The sequence below is a fragment of the Schistocerca piceifrons genome, chromosome 5, assembly GCF_021461385.2.
Source record: "Schistocerca piceifrons isolate TAMUIC-IGC-003096 chromosome 5, iqSchPice1.1, whole genome shotgun sequence".
NCBI classification, from domain to species: domain Eukaryota; kingdom Metazoa; phylum Arthropoda; class Insecta; order Orthoptera; family Acrididae; genus Schistocerca; species Schistocerca piceifrons.
Window position 1 is genome coordinate 273,594,757 of NC_060142.1, and position 14,329 is coordinate 273,609,085.

Below are 14,329 nucleotides of genomic sequence, written 5' to 3' on the forward strand. Positions count from 1 at the left end.
TTACTGACTGCACATTTCTCCCAACACCACATCCTGCTCTCTCAACACGAAGATGTGGAAATTGTGATCGCACTGCATTTTTTGGCAGGACAATCACACAAGGAACAAATTGAATGGCTTGTGAGCAGTATGATTTCGTACTTCTCAACAACATAGATCACAAACAAAACACTATTATTTAATTACTGTTTACTCACTGAAGACATAACAAAATTTATATCTGGCACAAACTGTTGACATACAAACAGACACATTGTTCTGGTTGCTATGTGATTGTACCTTCTGTAGTTTCATATTCTAAGAAAGCCTTTCACACGCACAAATATATCATAATTGATGCCACTTTTGCGCCCTCATTTTGAAGACTTGGAAACTCATCCCTAGGAAAACTTGTAGAACTCCTGGACACTTTTAACACAAAAGATTTGGTATTTTAAATAGGAATTACATTACAGATTGATCATTTCCTTCTGCATACACATAGGGACACTTTCAAATGAAATGACATACGGTCTCGAAAACAGTTCAAAAACAATTATGAGGTTGTCAGCATCCTGCAGATATTCAGAAAACTGTTCCTGTAATTCTTTCAGTGCCTTGGTCACTTCCTCGAAATTCACATTTTGTTTAGTGTCAAAGAGCTTAGGCAAATTGAAACATTCCTCCTCATGCATCATCTTGGAGCTTCTGTATCATCTGGTGAAGTCCCCTCGTAGCCGCAACCAAAGTCCATGAACTCTTAGTGCCGTGCAGTACGCAACACAAAACATGTGACATATTGTTTGGCAGACTCCCTTCGAAACGTTTATTGGTGGATATGGATAATTGCTGTGCTTTGGTACGCACATGCTATTAAGGTAAGTAAGGGTTGCCAGCCTCACTTTGCCCATAAGACAAGGCTAAGTTAGTCACTTCCACTATTCCATGCCCTGTAGAAGTCTGACTATTCTCACAAGACTGCCAAGTCTGACCACTCGATTGGACAACAAAACACCCCAGTGCTGTTTATTCTCTTCTAATATCCCTCATTAAGTCCACTTCGTCTGTGATGACTAGGGCCCGGATTTTAAGTACCAAAAAAACAGTGAAATATGCAATCATTTATGACCTAAAACTTACATGAATATGACCTTAAAAAATAAAATATGACTTAAAAGAAGTTTATTTAAAGCATTCTTGTTTGTTTATTTAATTTTTTATTCACCATAAAGTAATACAAAATTCACTTCTCAAAATAGTTCTTTCTTTCTGTAGGGTTTGTGGCTAATTTGCACCTATTTTTTGAATGTCTGAATGTTTTATTTTCTAAACACAAATTACAGTGGAAAGATCATCTATCAAAACAGTAAAACAATGTTTTTATTTCTACATAGTATTTAAAGCGTTTCACATTATTTAACACCGTATGTCAATCTTCAGTATCTGCAAAGTTGCACTGGATCACAAGTTGCATTTTCAGGTTTTTCATTGTCAAACATCTATGGTTGTCGCTGAGGATAGCTTTGTACCTGGAAAAGCTCCTCTCCACTTCACAAGACGTCACTGGAGTGTATTTGAAGGCAGCCAGGTCACTGGAGTTCAGCTTTGTTTCAGTATCTTCAAATGTGGTGGCATTCCCTGAAAGACTGTCACTAATTTAGCACAGTGTAGAATATCCAGGATTCCGTTGGAGAACACTTTGCAATTTGGTTTTCACTTGTCAGCCACATGACCACGAGCTCAACCCAACTCACTCTGCAAATGTTGCACAATACTCAGGGCCTCACATAGCTGAGTGCCAACAGTTTCCAATCGTTTGATAACTTTTGATATCACTGAAAAATTGGCGTTGATGTATGCCAAGTTTCGAGACAATGTATCTGTAAAAACTTGTTTCACAATTTTGATAGCACGATTCATCGCTATCAAGCTCACAGAAGATTGTCTTTATTTGGGTGTAGTTGGTGCAGTAATGCTCAGCAGCATTAAGCCAAGAACCCCATCGTGTAAGAACAGGTTTAGGTGGGAGGGGCGTTGAAGGTGCTTGTTCCTTGAATTTCTGCACCTGTAGCGGAGCCTCCACATAGATTTTCTTGCCACAGGAAATTAATTTGTCCACATCAGGGTAATTTGATCACGCCTCATCGGCAACTCTGTGCAACGCATGTGCGAGGCAAGTAGAATACACCATACTGGGGTAGAGAATCTGAATCTCTTTGGCTGCTTTAGCCATATATGAAGCACCATCTGTTACAAGCAGCAAAACGTTGTCTCTTTTCACACCATCCGGCCACTGTAGCTTCAGAGAGTTGACAAACAAAATAGCAATTGTCGAATTGTTTACTCTATCGAGAGCTTCACACATTAGTAGGAACATATCTCCAGGGCCATCAACTTTTAGAGCACCAACAAAAACATTTGCAATATATCACCCACTAATATCCATAGTTTCATCTGTTGACAGCCAGACCTTTTGCTCAGCAATAGTAATTCGTATTTTGTTGAGCACATCATTGTAGCATGCGGATAAATAGTTCTTTCTCAGTGTAGATTCATCTGGAATTGGATGTGTTGTGTACTTCTCCAAGATCTGTCTGAAGCGTGGATTCTTCAGCTTTTCCAATGGGATGTTGAAGGCACCATCATATCACACAAATCCTTGCAGAATGATTGCATGGTTGACGATTGACCTGTCTGTTCAAATAACAGCGTTTGCCTGCTGTTATTTTCAGCACTTCGTTTCACACAGCTGCTGTGTTTAGCGGTATTACAGTGTTGTTGCACATTAAAGCACTTTAACTTCACTCAGTTTACAAAATAATATTTTCCCATCAGTACTAAAGAACTTCTCTCCAAATTCTAGAACATGTCCTCACAACTTCACACTGTCGGAACACTTTGCTTTAGGCATGTTGAACAAGGCAAAGGCTTTATTCATACTGGTTACTGGGAACACCTGTGCAACTGTGATGATTATTACGGTAGAAGCCGCCTTTGTTGGCTCTGAGAGCGTATTGTCGACTCTGCGCAACAATGTTTTATGTTCGTGAAATGACTGTTGTGGTACACCGATTTTCTGCTACAGTCCTGAGAAATGAAACTGTGTACTAATTTATCTGTTTATCTTTCGTAATAGCACGTTAAATATTGTCTCATGAGCAACATATTCATTTTCTTATTCGTGTGTCCTCTAAGATACGAGAAAAACGGTATGTGCATTTTTGGCAAAAGTTGACGGAAATATGACCTATTATATTAAAAGTTAGCCACAATATGACCTATTACTAAAATTTGTTGAAATATGACTTTATATGCACAATCAAAATACATTTTTCGACACTAAAATGCCTAGATTTGTGTATAAATTGTTCTAAAATTAACCCTATAGTTCAGAAAAAAATATGACTTGTCATTTAAATCTGGGCTCTAGTAACGACTGTGATTCCCATTCATTTTTAAAGGCTTGTGACAGTAGATTACTAGATTACCTCCATTTGTGTAAACAGCTACTGTACCTTTGAACTTCCTTCGTACCATGAACATTTAAAGGGAAGGTTGCACTGCACTGTCACTACAATCCGCCAAACTGAAGAAAGTCATGCCACACCTAGTGCCAGAAGAGATGAAGTCTCATCACACTTCTAAATGAAATTTTGTGCTGTAATGAATAGTTCCGAGAGAGGCCGAGCGAGACCAAGATATACTGAGCAGTGTCAAAACAGGCCAAGCTCCAGGCCACAACTGTGCACCATGTTGTGCTTGTGTGAAGCTTTGCGCGTCGTGGACAACCTTTTTACAGTAGTGGCAAGCACATATGAAGACAAGTGGTGGGACAATGCTCAGTGCAAGGGGCAGTGCACAACGTAATGTTCCAGCCAGTAGTGACATTCTGTCACATCTTCCTGTACTGAGCTATTTGTGGTGTGTGTAGACCATTAGCATTGATTTTCATGCTATTTTAGGTATGGTGATGTTACTTAGCTTCTGTAGTGTTCATTATGGGTGGCATAAAGCAAACATGACAAATACTACCTTAAAAAGTGACAGTGATAGTATTCCAGGTGTATAAATACTACTAGGGAGCATCAGACACAGGAGCAATAGCCCACCGTACTTACCACTGTGTTCCTATGGTAGGCAATGGCTGAAGCTTGAGGTGTGGGACTGCACACACCATTATAGACCATATTAAAGTGAAGAATCTCCACGTTGGAATTTAAAATTTATTTGAGTATAAAATAAGTAAAGTTTTATGCAGTCCTGTTTCTTATCATCGGACACACTTATCAATGTGCAAACCCCAACTGAAATCAGGAATGGGGGATGAGAATAACACTCCCAGAAACTTCCAGAATGAATCTTCCACCCTCAGCAGAATCAGCTCATCTTGAATGTTATTGGCAGATTGAAACTATATACCTGAGTCTTACTTTTGAATATGTAACGTAACCTCTCTTTGGCAATACTCTTACTGACTGCACCATCTAGGCATGACTCACAGATTCACTTTTGCCAGTACCTGTCTCGTACTTTCCAAATTACACAGACACTCTGCCACATATCCTTTTGGACTAGTGTCTTGAAAGAAAGGAAACTGAGGAACAGTCTTCTAGACCGTGACTGAGCCATTTCTCTGTGATTTCCTTTTTTACAGGAGAGGTAGTATAGCAACTTTTACAGGAGGGCTTCTGTGAAGTCTGAAAAATTGGACAGAATTTTGGAGGGCAGGTCATGAGCCTTGCCTGGATAGCTCAGTCATTAAGAATACTGTTGGCAAGTGACTTGGTTCCATGTTCAAGTCCTAGTCCAGAACAAAGTTTGAATATGACAGGAAGTATGGAGAACAGCACTTTTCTCTGAAGAACTGAAGAAAACCATGGAAAACACCAGCTATACAATGTGAGGGTTGTGCTGAGATACTTCAGAACTGAGGTGTGACAAGAAAATACCTATAGACTCAGAGAAGAGTTAATCATTTCAACAGTGAGCCAGAATCTTAATTAGCTCAACAATGCTCCATCACAAATACATGGAAACCTGACAGACCCACAATCAACCAAATAGATCAACATTTAAAAACTTTAGTGATGGTGAATCATTTTGAAGAGTGGATGCTAGATATTGGCAGGATGCGTTTTGAAATGTGCTACGCAAGAATAATAAACAACACAGTCTTAAAACAGTTTGGTGCAGAGAGACTAAGTGATTAAGATGGTAATAAAAAATTCACTATCACATCAGAAATAGATTTGAATCCCTTCCTAAAGACAAAGAGAATTGGGTGGGAACATTGGCAAATGGGCAGAAATACAGTCATGGGGTAACAGAAGAAATCTTACAAGAAAAACTGAGATGCGAAAAAAAATGGTTCATGAGGCATGAGAGGATGCTGTGAAAGCTAGAGTGAAAGCATAGGAGAATTATATGAAAGATAGTACAAGAATGAATGTTAGTTTATAGCTACTATTTTACATGCTGAGGAGAGAAAGTTGCTGATGGATATGATGTAGACAATAGAAGCAAATAAGAAGAATGGTAGAACACAATTATGAAGGTGTTGAAAACTGGAAGGTAGAGGCTTTAGGGAGGACATCATATCTTACTCGCTCAATAATATTTTAGGGGACAGATTCCAGAAGAATGGAAATCGTGTACAGTTATCCATAAGCACAAGCGAGAAGCAACAGAGATAGTACCAACTACAGAAGAAATGATGACTAAGTGAAACCCTCAGCTGCTGACAGCTGTTGTTGATATACCTCAATGTGGACAGCTGAAAATGTGTGCCCCGACCGGGACTCGAACCCGGGATCTCCTGCTTACATGGCAGACTCTCTATCCATCTGAGCCACCGAGAACACAGATGAATACTGTGACTGCAGGGACTTATCCCTTGCACGCTTCCCGTGAGACATTCCCACCTGTCCACAATCCTACATATGTAATGTACCTTATAGACATTTGCCCATTCACTCATTACTCGCGCACGCTTTGGCGATTCCCGTAAGAGTTTGGGCAACCTGCGCTCATTCGCACAGGCGGAGGTCAATGGCTGGGTAGCCTTAAACTATATATATGAAGACAGTAACTGTTCTCGAAAGAACAGAATACTGTTGATGACCGTGCAGCTTTTCCCTGGAATAAATGATGACTAACTGAAACCCTCAGCTGCCGACAGCTGTTGTTGATATACCTCAATGTGGACAGCTGAAAATGTGTGCCCCGACTGGGACTCGAACCCGGGATCTCCTGCTTACATGGTAGATGCTCTATCCATCTGAGCCACCAAGGACACAGATGAATACTGCAACTGCAGGGACTTATCCCTTGCACGCTTCCCGTGAGACTCACATTCCCACCTGTCCACAATTCTACGTATGTAATGTACCTTATAGACCTTTCCTGTTAGGAAAACTGAACCTCTTTATTTCAGAGGTAATTTGAGATAATCAGGCATGTTTTTGGGTAATGATATTTACTATAGATCAAATATTTAACTGTAAAGGTGCAATTCCAATGCAGTGGCTGTGGCAACACTAGCCATGTGGCACTATCTGTGCACCTGTCCAATTTCACTCCTTTAATGCAATCCTTTACAATAGGATGTCTGTAGTTAAGCGAGAGCAGAGATATGCCAAAGTGGCATGCCAGCTGACTGCTCACACTATAATACACCATTGAAAAGCAGTGCATTCAGTTATATCAAAGGAGTGTCATTGGGCAGGCAAATGGATACTGCTGCGTGGCTTGCATCACCACAGCTGCCACATTGGAACTACATCTTTAGATGGATTTGAGAAAAGTGCTGTCAGTTTAACAGATCCATTTGACAGCTTTGTTGGTTTTCCCATGGCATAAGGCAGGATAATAGGAAATTTAGCAGACATGACTAGAGCACACACAAGAAGGAAAAGAGCAAAGGTGTGAAGTAAGAGAGAGAAGCATTCTAGGAGTTCAACACTTGCCAAGGTTTGTGACAAGTTTGCGTCCTTTTACCATTATTGTCTAACATAGTACTTATGAAAGTCATCCAAGAAATGAGCGGAAATGGGGAGGATGCCAACCAAATTAGGAGAATGTATATTTTAACAAGTACAGATTACATCATAACCTTGACAGTCAGAAGCTGAGGATGAGGGACGGTGAGGAACCTAGCCTGTAATGTGTGTAGTCAGCTTAAAAATCAGTGCTGCGAGATTGGAATGATGGTGCTTTCCAGAAGAATGTGGCAGAGTCCCCAATTACAAGTTGCGGTTTGAGACTGAAAATCATGGAAGATCTTTAATTCATGTATGGTAGTCATTCTTCATTGTCTTATCTAATTAACTACTTAACCACCAAACATCAGTTTAACTAAAACACCATCCAAAATAAATTCATGTAAAAACCAGTGCAATATTACTGCTAATGGTACACTGACAATTGTGCTACCTTACATATAACATGTTCCTAAGAATCTAGGATAACTCTTACAGAAATAGGTATAACTATATAATAAAACATAATCTCTAATTGTACATAAGATAATTAATGAAATTTAAAGAGAGTAGTAGTGGGTTGGGAAGGAAATAGGTGTAGAACTGGTACATTTAAAATAATGTGCATAAGATCTATGATCCTGTGACCATAAAACTGTGTTCTGTAAATAACAAGTGTTGTAAACTGCCATGAAGCAATTTAAAAGGAAGAGGATGAAGTGGTAAACAAGATTAATCTTTGAATATTGGGAAATCCTTTAAAACTTGTTGTAATCCTTTGACTGTAAATCTATTGTAAAATGGCAGCATTAAATAAAATGAGGTGAGAGCATTGGGGACAGCTCCAATAGTGCTGTTGTTGAGGGGGGGGGGGTCGTTAAGGTAAAAAGACAAATGCAGGCAGAAACCACACAAGAGGTAAAGCATTTATCACAGTGGCAAACCATAGTGCGTAACCACCATCTACTGAGGCACTAGGATGGTGGCAGAACTATAAATCCTCTGCAAATAGACTGAAAAACCAGTTCTTGGTGGAATCTATGAGGATGATTTAAAAAGTAACAGGAAACTATGTTTTGCAAACACATATTTCACTTACAGCTACAAACCGGATGACATTTTTCAACTTAACCATCCTCCTTTTTGATACACTTCTCATACTGTTGCACAAATTATTCTACTCCATTTGAATAAAAGGTTTTCTGCTGTGACCACAACCAAGAGTGCACTGCTTCTTTAACCTCATTAACATTTTCAAATTGTTGTCCTCCGAGAGCAACCTTCAGGGGTCCAAACACATGGTAAGGAGTGAGATCAGTGCTGTAGGGGGAGGCAGTATGATCTAAATCTCAATCTCGAAATGACAGCAAGAGTTGCAGCGGCAGTGTGAGGGGGTGGGGGCACATTGTACTGAAGGATAAGAACGCATCTAGACAAAAGTCCTCTGCAACGGCCCCGTATTGCTGGCCTTAGCTCATTCTCCAACATGACGCAGTACCGGGCACTGCTCACTGTTCATCTTTTGGTGATAGTGCCCCAAAATCGGCCCGTTCATATACCAGAAAAGGGTGGAAGGATTTTTCTGGCAGAGGGCTGAGACTTGAATTTCTTCTTGGCTGGAGATGTGTGTTGCCACTCGTAGGACTGTCTTTTGCTTTCTCTATAGTAGTGATGCACCCGTTTCATCCCCTTTGATGATGCATGTTAAAAAAGTCATGTCTTTCAGTGTTATATCATGCTAGAAATTATGTAACAGCCTACACATGCATCATCTTATATTCAACAGTGAACATCCTAGGCACCCATTGTGCACACAGAAAATGGTACATTGAGAGACTCACTAGTATTGGTAGGAGCAGATCTGACACTGATATATACTCAGTACCCTGGCTAAAGCTTCTACAGAAATACACCAATTCTCACAAATCATGGCATCAGTGCATCCCACATTCTCATCAGTAACGGCTGTCCTGGGATGATCAGACCATTGCTCATCTGTGGCTGACGTATGACCACTTTTAAAGGCATCACCCACTCGTACACTCTTCTCTCATTAATGCAGCTACCTCCATGCCTTTACAACATCCTTCTATGGATTTGTTGAGATTTTACACCCCCCGACTCGCTGTTCTTCTACAGTGCACACAGCTAGGGACGCAGTCATTTTGTTGCGACTGCCTTTCTTATTCAGGTTGTCATTCCATCTGTCGGCATATGCCCGAACTTTCTCAGAGTGCATCTTCACTCCCCAGGAGATTCAAATTCCTGACATGTTAATTGTATTTAATACTGATAGTTTGCTGTTGCCTTTTGAATTGCTGTCATATTTGTTTGTCTAGTATTTCTGATGAAAAATTTGTTTTGCTCTGAAAAATCTACAATTCTTCATGTTTATTTAATAGTAAATCCTTACGGACATTGTGCAGAATTTTAAGATTGGTTTGAATTTTGCTTAGCTTGTAGTTGCTTTGTGAAAGATGCCTTTTTATACTGGCTTCATTGATGTCGTACATATGCTCTCTAAAATGTTTTTGAAGGACCTACCAGTGTGTCCTACATAAAATTTTTCACAATCACCACACTTAATCCTGTAAACTCCTGTGCCCTCGTACTTGTCACCCCTGGCCTCAGTCGTGTGTCACAATTTGTTCTCTAATTTACTGTTAGGTTTTGTAGCTCCAAACTGATATTATGCCTTGTGAATCCGTTTACTACATGTTCAGTGGATGTTCCTGTATATGTCATATCTATTTTACTGGTGGTTGCTTCTGCTTAGGCGATTTTCGAAATAATAAAAAGTGTAATCAAGACATCTGAAAGTTATTAGATATGTTAAATGGGCGAGACACTTTTCAGGCCAAGAAAACATTGGTATCAACAGTTTGCATATTCCTTGCCATGTCTAACAGTGCATTGTCCTGCTGAAATACTTGTAGATTGCATGAAGGTGAGGCTCAAAAATCTAACTTTTGTTACAGTTGGTGTCTCTTTTGTCTTCAGTATGTATGAATCCATACTCCATTGGTACCTCAAATCATCTTGTTTCCCCCTGTGCGGGTTTGGGAGTAAGAATAGGCCCGCGGTGTTTCTGCCTGTCGTAAGAGGCGACTAAAAGGAGTCTCAAACGTTTCGGCCTTATGTGATGGTCCCCTGTTGGGTTTGACCTTCATATCTCAAAATTTTTCCAAAGAGCGAGCCAATTGGGGAAGGGCGCCTTTCTTGGTGCATTGTGTCCATCTTGCGATCAGACCTTTCGCCAGCTTATTCGCCGTTGAATTGCAGTCCAGCCCGCTCTCCATCTCTTGGGCATGACTAAGTTTCTGCGTGCAGATTACACCTTGCACTGTGCGGTGCTTCTTTCTGCACTGACGGCGACCATGGACCACATGTTACCTAACATCCAGCACGGTAGCCAGTCCGTTGTGGTGGGGCCGCCATGTACCCTGTTGGTTGTAGCCCCCTGACAACACAGGGATCGCTCTACTGATGCCTGCACCCTTAACTCCCCACGTATGCCAAGGAGTAGATGCCTATCCTCCTGGGGTATCGGGACTCCCGGCAACGGCCATCCTGCCAGGTGGCTCTTGCTGCGGCTGGTTGGCACTCGTGGGGAGGGCCCTTGGTCGGAGTAGGTGGCATCAGGGCAGATGACCCGCAATGAAGCGTGGTACATCGTCTTTCGCTGGTGGCCAGCCGCCAGCAGTCTCTAAGCATTCTCGGGCTCAATTTAATGCTCATAAGTACGATCCGAAAATGTTCCCCTCCCTGGCCACACCATGGGAGGAACGTAAGTCTCAGGATGGCAGTAGCAGTTATTTGCCCCGATTCTTAGTTTGTATGAGAGCTGATGGGGAGTCTTTTCTCTCCACAAAGCCTCAGTTCTTCGTCGAGCATTTAGAGGACAAGTTTGGTGAGGTGGAGGGCTTGTCCAAAATGCGCTCTGGGTCAGTCCTGATACAAACGGCATCCTCTGCCCAGTCACGACGGTTACTTGCTTGTGACAAGTTGCGGGATGTTGCCGTTACGATCACACCCCATAAGAGTTTAAATATGGTCCAGGGAGTTATTTACCATAGGGATCTTCTTTTGCAGTCTGATGACGAGCTGCGCGCCAATTTAGAGCGCCGAGGTGTACATTTTGTCCGGCGCGTTCATCGTTCAAATCAGATTGCTACTGGTGCCTTCATCTTGGCCTTCAAGGGGGATACATTACCGGAAAAGGTCAAGGTGATGGTCTACCGATGTGACATTAAGCCCTATATCCCTCCCCTGATGCGGTGCTTTAAGTGCTGGAAGTTCTGACATATGTCTTCCCGCTGCACTTCCAGCCTCACATGTCGAGATTGCGAACGCCCATCACATCCCAATACTCCATGTGCCCCGCCTCCCATCTGTGTCAACTGCGGGGAGCACAATTCACCTTGCTCGCCAGACTGCCAAATCTTCCAGAAAGAGCGTAAAATCATGGAATACAAGACCCTGGACCAACTGACTTATACTGAGGCCAAAAGGAAATATGACCGACTCCATCCTGTGAGAATGACATCTTCCTACACCACTGCTACAACACCTGTGCTAGCCCCATCAGTTTCTCGAATTCCGGCCGAATCGACAAGTAGTTCAACTCCTGCCCCGTCGCCAGTGGGGGGCTCTACCCACCGGGTTGCTCCTGTGCCACCTACCTCAGGAGCAACACCATCCCACCCATCGGGGACGTCCGTCCCTGCTTCTAAGCCGGAGAAGTGTCCCACTTCTTCGGCTTCTCACGCTCGCAAGGGGTCCCTTGGGTCCCTCCCTTCCCAGGTTTCCACCAGCGGGAAGGCTGACGACCAACAGTGGCGTCAGTGCCCACAATCAGCTGGTCGTAGGGCTTCACGATCCTCCTCCGTCCTGGAGACTGAATCGGTGAAGCCCTCCCAGCCAGTGAAACCCAAGGAGCAGCGTGAGAAACCCAAGAAGAAGAGCTCTAAGCCCAAGGACCTTGCGGTGGCAGCCAGCTCACCGCAACCTTCCAGCTCTGCGTCTGAGGACGAGGTGGAGATTCTGGCGTCCGCTGAGGACCTCGATCTCACCGGTCCCTCAGACACAATGGATAGCACTAGCACAGGTGCTCAATCGGAGGCAGCAGGTGACCCAGCAGCGTAATCTGCCTTCCAAGTCCCGTTACGCCTTTCTCAGACATGGACAATACCATCCTCCAGTGGAACTGCAGCAGTTTCTTCCACCATCTAGCTGAGCTCCGACAACTTATCAGCCTTCACCCTTTCTTCTGCATTGCTCTTCAGGAAACTTGGTTTCCAGCAATCATATATAGTTAAAATATGGCTTCCCAGCCATTGACCTTCTTGTGCGAATGCACACGCTATGCCCAAACTCTTACGGGACTTGGTAGATTAATCTGCCACGAGTAATGAGTATGTTGGGCAAACATCTATTAGGCGCACTACGAATGTAGTGGTGTGGACATGTTGGGAATGTGGGTCTCACAGGGAGCGTGCAAGGGATAAGTCCCTGCAGGTGCACTAGCCTCTGTGCCCTCGGTGGCTCAGATGGATAGAGCGTCTGCCATGTAAGCAGGAGATCCCGCGTTCGAGTCCCGGTTGGGGCACACATTTTCAACATGAGCCCAATGAAGCATATCAACGCCTTTTTGCAACTAGGGTGTCCATTTAATTATCATTTCATTCTAGTGAAAGCTGCATGGTCATCAACGGTATACGGTAACTGTTCTTTCGGGAACAGATACTACCTTCATATATAGTTTAAAATATATGTTGAAGTGCTGGTATATGCATGGTATACTTCTGGCCCTTCCATCATGTGAAAGAACAAATTTTCCTCACTTGTGACCATGCAACATATAATTGAGCTTGTAAAAGCATTTATTTTTCCAGCTTTAATCCTTGCACATGAAGTGACCTGGTTGATGCTTTGACAACACAAATAAAACACAGATTGTGCTTCATACTTTTAAAGTTTTCCAAGTCAACTAAATACCAATAGGTCATTTCTGAATATTTTTATATGTCACCCCTTCTCCTCCCCACCCCATCCCTAGATGTAATAGGGGTATCTTATTTCCACAGTATTTTTATACAAGTAAGAAGTCATGTATATAGCAAATTTGTTTGAAATTGCTTCACACATTCACGAGTTATTCTTTTACATCATCCCTTTAATCCCCACCATCAACCATAGGGGTGCTAGCTGTATTGTACTGTCGCGTAATTTTTTACAATGAAAATGTGCACCAAGTTTGGTACAAATTGCTTCAGTCATTACAGAGATATGCTGAAATGCTACTGTGTCAAACTTCCTCCAACCACTGTCTTAGTGGTGCAGATTTATTGGCACTGCCACCAGTGAGCATAGCTACCTCGAAAACTATGGATTTGGTACTAATGTTGGTTGTTATCAAATATTTTTGTGTCACAGTTCCCACCCCCACACTTACCCCTAGAGTAAGTAGTTTTATACAAATAATGAGTCATTTATATACAAAATTTGGTTTTAGTTGCTCAAGACTTCCTGAGTTAAGCTAGCTGCTATGTTACACTGTTTCACTCTCACCTCCACCCCATGGAAGTTAGGTGGTCCTTACTCCCTAAGAAACCTTTGCAGATGTACACACAATTCACCAAAGTTTCAGCACAGTAGATAAATGGTGTAGGAATGCTTAGAAGCTGATCAAATGTCTGTTCATTTTTATGTATTAGACTGGGACAGAAGTGAAGACAGCACTTTAAAATTACATTGCCCCAATAGTATTAAATACCCAGACAAAGGCCCCTATCAGTGGCAATTGAGAGGCTTGTACATAATGTTACAACATGATGCTGTCTACAACTCAGAAGAAATTCATGGGTATTATCTCTGGCTGCAAAAGCCTACAAACTTACACCTATGATAGTGTTCACATACTCACTGCAGTCTGAGCCAATAAATCAGTGGCATGCATGGCCATACACTCTAGATGACAACCATGCTGCGCTGTGTGCTCTTTACATGATCTACTGCTTGTTGCAGCATTGTCCTCAATTCCATTTGTCCCACATTTGCATCATTGCTGTAGCAGCTTGCTTGTTCAACCTGAAGCAGTGCGTTGGGTCGTACCAAACTTTTATACGTACATGAACACCATCGCTAGTGTGATGAGTGGCTTAATAGTGTGTTTTCTGTTGAGTCTCTCAGCATCCTGTCACACAGTGGCAGTGGGGTAAGTGTTAGGTGTTAGTGTACTGACATTGACAGTCTTCACTGTTGAAATTCTGTTAGGAAATGGTTCAGATCCCCTTCTGGCTATCTGAATTTAGGTTTTAGTGGTTTTCCTAAATTACTGATACCAAACATTCCATTTTGACATTGAAAAGACA

At 42.2% G+C, this 14,329-nt stretch overlaps 1 protein-coding gene across 3 annotated transcripts in view; it reads left to right on the top strand.

Moving 5' to 3' along the window:
• The window catches only part of LOC124798409 (GATOR complex protein WDR59), a 283,785-nt gene that overhangs the window by 37,866 nt on the left and 231,590 nt on the right, over nt 1–14,329 (top strand). The gene's annotated exons all lie outside the window — the stretch shown is intronic.